This window comes from Mastomys coucha, unplaced genomic scaffold (assembly GCF_008632895.1).
Source record: "Mastomys coucha isolate ucsf_1 unplaced genomic scaffold, UCSF_Mcou_1 pScaffold6, whole genome shotgun sequence".
Classification (NCBI taxonomy): domain Eukaryota; kingdom Metazoa; phylum Chordata; class Mammalia; order Rodentia; family Muridae; genus Mastomys; species Mastomys coucha.
In genome coordinates this window covers 117,401,652-117,411,169 of record NW_022196912.1, presented here as the reverse complement: position 1 = coordinate 117,411,169, position 9,518 = coordinate 117,401,652, and the positions used below count along the sequence as shown (strand labels likewise).

At 38.4% G+C, this 9,518-nt stretch overlaps 1 protein-coding gene across 5 annotated transcripts in view; it reads right to left on the bottom strand.

Moving 5' to 3' along the window:
• Positions 1–9,518, bottom strand: part of Ppp4r4 (protein phosphatase 4 regulatory subunit 4) — a 94,169-nt gene that overhangs the window by 82,165 nt on the left and 2,486 nt on the right. The gene's annotated exons all lie outside the window — the stretch shown is intronic.

The window sequence follows — 9,518 nt, the reverse complement described above, 5'->3', positions numbered from 1 at the left end:
CTAAACAAAGAATTCTCAATGGATGAACACCAAATGGGTGCCTATAGTTCTTTGTGTAGGGTCCTATCCATTTTGCCTCTGAGGCTGTCCATCATGACATTTCACCCAACAATCGTCTCTACTGTCACCACCTAGTGGTTGAAATGTGGAACTGCTGTCCAATCTTCTCATCTTAGAATCAAAAGACTCAGGCTCAGCCCATCTCTTGAACATCAGAAGGAGAACTAACAGACACAACAACTGAAGAGCTTCAGTGACAGAAACAGAAGCCAAATACTTGATTTTATAATAGCAAACTGGTTCTTACTTAAGCCATATTGAAGAAACATTAATACCTATCCTTACTTGTAGCACTTGCAAACTTTAACTGAAAATGGAGCATAGACCTAAAATGCAAATGCTAAACTCTTAAAACTTCTTTAAAAACAAAAAAAGGAAAAACAAAATCTTGGCAACCTGTTAGGCAAAGATTCCTTAGAAATAAGACATAGAAAGAACTATACAGACTATAACTATATAGTTTCTTTATATAACTATAAAGAAAAACATCAATTAACCATGTCTCAACAAATTAAGAGGTTTTACTTTTCAAAAGATATACCTAAAAGAATCAAAAGGCAAGCCATGAGCTGGAAGAAAATATTTGGAAAGGATATCTAACAATGAGCAAAGATTCAAACAGATGCATCACCAAAAAAGACTGCTTATGGCTGCTACATAAACAAACATGACCTCCACTGGCCACTGGGAAATCGAAACTATGACTATTACAAAATATCAGTACACACACACTAGCATGGCTTAAGGTTAAAGAGACTGCTCATACAGGCTTATACACATAAGATAGAGTCATCGCCCCAGAGCATTTGGCTATTTCATAAAAGTATAAACATAGACCCTGCACACAGCCTGAGCAGTCCATTTCTAGAACTTGCTTTGTAGACTAGGCCAGCCTCTAACTCAGAGTTCAACCTGTCTCTGCCTCCCAAATGCTGGGATTAAAGGTATGAGCCATCACATCACATCATATACATCTAGATGTTTAATTTAATAGTGAGCAAGAAAAACACACAATATACACATAAACACATACACACACTTGAAACAGGGCCTTATGTCTCTCAACCTAATCCTCAAACTTACTATGTAGTTGAGGCTGTCCTTGAACTCCTAAACCTCCTGTTTTTACCTCCTACATTGTAGGATCACAGCATATGCTACCACACTCAGTTCACACAAAGATTTGTAAATTAATGTTTACAGTCATTTAACTCTCAATACTCAAAAACTACACAAATTTCCCAAACTACCCAAAGCTACCCCAATGCTCATCAACTGATGAATAAACAAAATGTCTCACATCCATAAAATGGGATAATCATACATGAGCTTCAACATAATTATACTGAATGAAGGAAGCTGTACCAAAAAAAAAAAAAAAAAAAAAAAAAAAAAAGAACATCATCTTCACTATTCACATCTATAAAATCCCTTAAATTGAAAGCCAACCTATAGTAATAGAAACCAGGTCCATAACTGTCCTGAGTGGAGGAAATACTGGGAAACAGGTAAAAAGGATGACAAGGGGATAAGGGTACAAGTAGCTTTTGTGGGTGGCTAAAATGTTTATTACATGATCATAATTGTTTCACAGAGAAGTGCAGAAGTAAATGCTCACTACATTTCTCTGTTTGAATGCATACAGCTTACTGGATGTCAATTATACCTCAATAAACCTATAAAATTGAAAAAACTATACTTGCTGATGCCTTATCGCATTCCATTCTAAAGTACTTATCCAAGAGTTACGAAAACACGTGTGTACATTCTAGAACAAGTAAAGCTGGCCAACAGTCACAAAGAACATCAGTGGTTGCTTAGGGTCTGGGAAGGGATTAACTGAAAAAGGACACCAGTGTACACAGTCCATATGTTGACTAAAATGCTGGTCATAGAAAGGATCTACTTTTCAAAATCATCAAACTATATGTTTAACTTATGTGAGGCATACCTCAATACAGTAACTTTTATCAAACTGTAGGAAGGGTTGGACATTGCAACTTAGAAATCCAGAGAGAAAAGTCTCACTACATAATGCTTCTGCATGGAAATTTTCCTCTACATCAAAAGTAAAAGAAGGAAGTTGTGCCCTGAAAACAGAGGATTCAAAAGGACAGTTAAAAAAAAAATCACCTTTTGATGAACACACAAGTCTGTATCAAGCCAGTGCTGTCCTACACACATTTTCTCTAATTCTTTCTCCTTTCCTACAGCTTAGGTATTAGTATTGCTACTTAGACTAGGTGTTTTCTGATCTGAGAATTAGACTGGGCTTGGGCTCAGAGAAGGGACACAGCTTATCCAAGTTCTATCACAGTGAGCCTCAGTCTCCACATATGACTGATTCAATGATAAAAACACTTGTGAATCCAGGATGGCTACTGTGCCATTAAAAATCTGTAAAATTCATTTGCTTCCTAAACAATGACTTCCTTGAACACAGGTATTTGTTAGTATACCCCCATTCATTTCTTAAGAGAAGCTGGCATGTAAATGCTTGATAAATATTTGTTATGTTTCAATTTAACTTTGTAGGATTCAATGTGTTTCCCTCATCAACATCTCTGATTAAAGGGAAGATTACATCATGAGGCACGTGATCAAGAAGGACATATAAAAGATATTCAACAATTCTGATGTCATTATCATACAGCAACCTTATGAGGATAAGGCAGAAAGAGAAACTATGAGAGCCTGAGCATTTTTCCCTGACACCTACTTCTGATGGCCAACATGGGCCATGAAAGATTCTGTACTAATTTAAATGTCCATGTCAAAGACGTACAGATTTAAATGATTACCTTTGTTTAATGGTTTCACTGCTTTCATTCGGCCCTAACTTGGCAAGTATATTTTTTATCACTTGTTATAGGAAATACTAATTCTGGATGTAAACACTAAGAAACCACTGTTAATTTCAACTTGGGCTTCAAGCTAAGGAACACAATTCCAAGTGTTTACTGGAAACCCAATAGGTTACTCTTTAGGATAAAATTCAGTCTTTATGGGCTGGTGAGATGGCTCAGCAGGTAAGAGCACTGACAGCTCTTCCAAAGGTCCTGAGTTTGGATCCTAGCAACCACATGGTGGCTCACAACCACCCATAATGAGATCAGACGCCCTCTTCTGATGCATCTGAAGACAGCTACAGTGAATTACACAGGAGCGAGTGGGGCCAGAGCGAGCAGGCCAGAGCAAGCGGGGTAGAGCGAGCGGGGCCAGCAGAGGTCTTGAGTTCAATTCCCAGCAGCCACACACATGATAGCTCATGGCCATCTGCTACAATGTACTCATACACATAAAATGAATAAAATAAATCTTAAAAAAAAATTCAGTCCTTACCTATACCCAAAAGGTATGTATGAAGTGAAAATATATACGTGTATGTAAAACTTACATACGTTTATTACAGCTACATTAGAATTACATGACTTGGTCTATACTGCATTCAAATATATATAATCATTAATATTAAATAATGTTGTGATGTTTTATTATTCTAAGTATTTTAAGTCGTCAAATAGCTGTAGTTATAAGATGAAAACTCACCCAGCTCTCTCATAGTAGCCTCATGCTATTAAACGCCAGGCCTTTCCAGTGACATTATGTGGGTCACTTTTACAATGATGAAAATAGTCCATTTTTTATTTTTAAGCTTTTCAGGCAGATCCCATGAGACTGCTCTGTTTTCTGATTTAGAGAGAGTGCTTCCTGAAACTTCTGCATATAGGAAAGAAGAAAGCAGATGCCTCCTGTAATGTCCACAGAGCAGAAAGAGAGATGAAAAGTAGTCTTCAAGCCTCTTATATTCAGAAGCCTAGAACTTTTCCAAGACAGGGAATTCAGTTTGCCAAGAACTAAAGTCATGTGCCCTTAGCGATGGTGGAAGACATGCAGCTGCACTCCATCTATAACTCTTTCTTAATAGAGAAAACAATGGTCCTAGCCAAACAATGAATATGCAGTCCTGAAACTTCTATATAAAAGGGTAAGTGAGTTGGACACCGGTTTCACAGGACATATAACCTCCTCCTGAAACCAGTAAAAGTATAGTAGGGACCTGGGGTGGAATGCTCAGGAAAAAAGCAAAGAACTCCAACACCCACTTTGCTTCTCTTTCTGAAACAAATACTCAAAACATCTCATGTCCTATAACCTGAAGCTCCCACATATAGGAAAAAAGAAAGCAGATGCCTCCTGTGGTTGTCCTCAGAAGACAAGGAAAGGGGACAGAAACCCCTCTAACCACAGCCTAGGCAGAACAGACACCAGGTGTAAAACTCTCTCCTGGAGGGAAAGAAGAGAAGCTAGCAGACATGAGAAAGTCAGGACAAAGGACAGAAACATCCAAAGCTGTTAATGGGTCAGTGCTGCTGTGCTAGGAAGTTTGTCACTTTTGTTCCCTAAAAATATGCTGACTGGGGTGCTTATATACTGCTGACAGAAATGGGGACTGATAACAGCACTTCAGAAACCATCAGACAGCTCTTTCAAGCTAGACATTGCAGTATGCTACAACCAATTAATTCTATATTTCTAGAAAAGATAACAAAGAAATACATCTATTTACTAACACACTTGTATATAATGCTTACAGCAGCATTCTGCATAAAAACCCCAAAGTAGAAGCCAGGTAAACATCAACCACAGGCACCAAACGTGGTGATCACTCTTACAAGAATACCATATAGCAATGGAAACAAACTAGTAACAAACTATCCATTGCTTCTTGACTCAATATGGATAAAGCTCAGTAACATTGAGCAAAGGAGACTAGGAACAGAGAGAGAGACAGAGACAGACAGACAGACAGACAGACAGACAGACAGACAGACAGACTGTGGTGACTGTCACATAAAATTCTAAATCAGACAAACTCATCTGCAATGTCAGGAGAGCAACTACCCTCTTCAAGAGGCTGAAGAGAATAGAATGAGTCCACAGGACGCTACAGGCTAACCCAATAAATAATGTTCCCTTTCTTAATATGGATGCTTGTTCCTTAGGTGTGTCTATTTGTGAAAATTCAACAAGCTATATATTCACAATTTGTGAACATTTCTGGGTACATTCAAAGCTTAGAGGACAACATACACACACACTCACAAAATCACAAGTTGCTTAATTCCTCTAGGGTTTTAACCATCTTAAATACTCTTCATTGTGCTAAGAGGTATATATTCATATCATAGCACAAACAAGAAAGAATGAAAACAGAACATGACCTGTCCTTCAAAAGTATGAAACCTGTTAAAGACAATGCGTGCAAGTTAGGAAGCATAAAGGAACACTTATCTCTTGAGGAATGCTGGTACTAAAACTATAGGGGAGTTGAGAGACACTCTGGCGTTAGGGAAGGCCTCAAACTAGGGGCAAGATTGTGTCTAGATGCTGGGATGTTAAATGTTAGGCAGGTCTGACAATGGATACTTTGAGATAAGGAAAGGCAGAGTGAGTGGAGACCACACAGATCTAAGTGAAGTAAGAGATTAGCACCACTGTTCCAAAAGGTACACACCTAAGTAGAAACAGCTCAAATGTCCACCCACTGATGAATGAATGGATCAAGAAAACATGTAGTACAATAGTCCCTCCTTACCCAAGATATTTCTTTCTGTGTTTTGTTATTCACCCTCAATTACTATCAAGATATTCAATGGAAGATTCTAGAAATAAAAAAATTCATAAATTATAAATAACATGACATTTCTACAAGAATGATATGATTTTTCTTTTTGCAATATCCTCCAATATACCTGTGTGTGTGTGTGTGTGTGTGCGCGTGTGTGTGTGTGTGTGTATGTGTGTGTGTGTGTCTTAGTAATGGCCAAAACACAGGGCTAGTAGCTCTGGCAATTTAGATATGCCAGAAAGAAGCCATGAAGTGCTTCCTTTAAGTGAGAAGGTGAAGGTCTCAACAAGAAGAGAAAAAAAAAGAAAAGAAAATGAAAGGCTGTATACTAAAACTGCTAAAACATATGATAGAAAAGAAAGTTCTGTAAAATAGTAAATAAAGAAAACAAGGGTGCTCTCAGCCAACCATTGGACTGAGCACAGGATCCCCAATGAAGGAGCTAGAGAAAGGACCCAAGGAGCTGAAGGGTTTACAGCCCCATAGGAGGAACAACAATATGAACTAACCAGTACCCTCAGAGGTCCCAGGGACTAAACGACCAACCAAAGAGTACACATGGTGGAACTAATGGCTCCAGTTGCATATGAAGCAGAGAATGGCCTTGTCAGTCATCAATGGGAGGAGAGACCCTTAGTCCTGTGAAGGCTCGATGCCCTAGTATAGGGGACTGCCAGGACCAAAAAGTGGGAGTGGGTAGGTTGGTGAGCAGGCAGAGGGGGGAAAGGATAGGGGTTTTTTTGGAAGGGAAACCAGGAAAGAGGTAACATTTGAAATGTAAATTAAAAATATCTAATTTAAAAAAGAAAAAGAAAACGAGATTTGAGCTTATTTTGCTATCTAATCTCAAACTACAAGAGTTATGGCCATAATGCATGTTATATGCCTAGTAACAATGGAAAATGTGTTAGACATCAGGACTCAGTACTCTGCAATTTCAGCATCCTGTAGGGGGTCTTGAAACATATATCCTGTAGATATCCGGGAACTACCATATGCTCATGCAGCAGAACACTATTTACTAATAAAAAGGAATATAATAATGGTGATCTACCATGAACCTTGGATATATTTTTCTAAGTAAAAGAAGTGAAATGTAAAGGCTACATCATGTATCAAGGAATGCCAGAAGAAGCAGGTCTATGGGGACAAAGAGCAGATTAGTAAGTGGCTCCCCAAAGCTGGAAGGATTCAGATGTGAGCTGTAACTATGGGCCTTGTGGGGAGACAAAAACATTCTATAATCGATAGTGGCATTAGTTGCACAGTTCCATGAATACATGAAAAATACTAACTGTTTACCTTAAAAGAAATTGGATGAAATCTGAAACACAGTTCAGTAAAGCCATTTTAAAAAGTGAGGAATGAACAGGATTATCACAATGCACAGCCAAGGGAGTCATACCTACCAAGCTTTTTAATGCCTTAAGGGTCTAGGATTATCTAGGAAATAATTGGAGATGTCTAAGTGAGATTTTACTTAGTGAAAATACAGTATGCATACTTTAGACTCTTCTCTAATAAAATTATTCACATATTTTTGAGTACATTCCTAAAATACATGCCAAAATCACACAGAAGAGAGAGAACAGGAAAAAGATGCTGTGATCTGAGTTTGACTAAGACACAAGCTGTGACTATTGAGAAAGCTGTTTTGCTTTGGTGCTAAATGCCACAGATGGGTCTATCAGCATCATCTTTATGCAAACCTCATAGTCATCTGTGTTAACTCTTCAAGCATCCTAACATTATAAACTTTCTGTTAAAATGACAATAATAACTGATCCGTCATACTTTCAGACGAAAGTAGTAGACAGTGAATTCATTTGTCATAGGATATTGGACTCATTTCCAGTGCTATAAGAACATCCATTAATGTTACCTTGCCTACTGATGCTTACACATTTGGCTGAATTATAATTTAGTATTATTGACATCCCAAGAATTGGGGGGATGAAAGACAGCTCAGTGGATAAGAGTATTTGCTGCTCTTCCAAAGGGCTGGGGCTCCAGTGCCAAGGGACGGAATCCCTTCTTCAGGCACATGGTGCACAGACACACATACAGGGAAAACATCCATCTACATAAAATAAATATTTTTAAGTGATTCTAAAGTTTTAATACAGTAAGAGAACTAAAGAACCAAAATCTAACACACAAAAGTAGAAATGCACATGTCCAACACTAGAAAAGGTAAAGCACTCAAAACTGAGCCTGAAGATCATCTACACAGGAGAAGGACAGAAGTCCCTATTAGGATCTAGAATATTGAGAACAATTTTTTAAAGGAATAAATTATTTAAAATAAAAAGCTCATTCTAAGCGAACAGATAAAAAGGAAAGCTTTAACAGAGACCGTTTGAATACATCTATGAGACAACCCAGTCTCCTTTCCTGAATCCTGGAGAAGAAAGAATCCTTCAGGCAGTCCTGCCATAATCCCTCTAGAGACCTGCCAGAAAGAGAAACTCCACCTGCCCCCAGGAGGTGGTAAGAGGGCAGCAATACAAAAGAAGAATTTAATGGGATAACCCCCACACAAGCAAACTAGTGTTCCTCTTTCCGAACACCTCCAAGCCTCCTTACAAGTAGGTAAACCATAAGAAACTAAAGGAGAGTGATCTCTTTTAAAACTCTCTTCTCTGAAAAGGAGGTGGGGTGGGAGTGATCTGGCCTTTGTAAAGTTCTAAAACTAAGGGAAACATATGTTCTATATCTGAATAAAAGAAAAACAACTTAGTTGTCTCTAACTAACAATAAAAGGAAAGTGAAAACCTTTAAAAAGAAAATAGGTTATCACTGACATCTAGAATGAGGTGTCTGCTGTCAGCTTAAGTAGAACAAGACTCTGTTTCCTGACACTAAGCCAGGGGTGGCACGGCAAGAAAACAAAGCATGCCACAGGAATAGCAGGACTTGTTTTATGATCATTAACTGCTCCATATCAAAAGAAATTTATCCAATATTCTTCAACTGTCTGTTCATTTACACAAGAAGATTTATGGTGAAAGCCAACTGACAGGAAAGGACTCATTATGGAGCACTGGCTGCCCTAGTATTCCCTATGTAGCCCAGGCTATCTTTGAACTCCCTGCCATTCTTCTGCATCAGCTTTGGGATTGCAGGTGTACCCACCAAGTCCACCTTCACTTTGCTTTGCCAGCTTGCTTGTTTGTGTCTGTTTGTTTATCTGCTGGCTTATCTGTTTGGTTTGGGTTTTGTTTGTTATAATTATTGAAGACCATGATCAACAGTGTCCAAATGGAGAGACTGATACACATTGATACACAGTAAGAACTCAAGGTGCCACCAGGAAGATAATGAAGGAAAGTCCTGAAGAGAGGCTGAGGGTGCAATTCAGTGGTAAACACTTGCCTTAACACAGACAAGGCCCTGAATTTGAGGAAGAGGGGGAAGAACCTTAAAGAAGGAATTTTTTATATAATCATTCAATGAATACCATGGGACTGGAAATATGATCTACAATCTATAATCAAGAAGAGAATTAGGAGACAGCAATTGAAGCTGGTAAAGCTGACTTAGCAAAGGAGACAAACATTGTAGGAAGAAAAATATACATATACACACATACATACACAGGTGAAAGTAATTCTTATATACATCCAAAATGCCTAGGAAATTTCCTATTTCTGAAGACTTTTCATCAATATATTTACCTTTTAAAATGATTCAAGTCAGGCAGTGGTGGCGCACACCTTTAATCCCAGCACTTGGGAGGCTGAGGCAAGAGGATTTCTGAGTTCGAGGCCAGCCTGTTCTACAGAGTGAGTTCAAGGACAGCCAGGGCTACACAGTGAAACCCTGA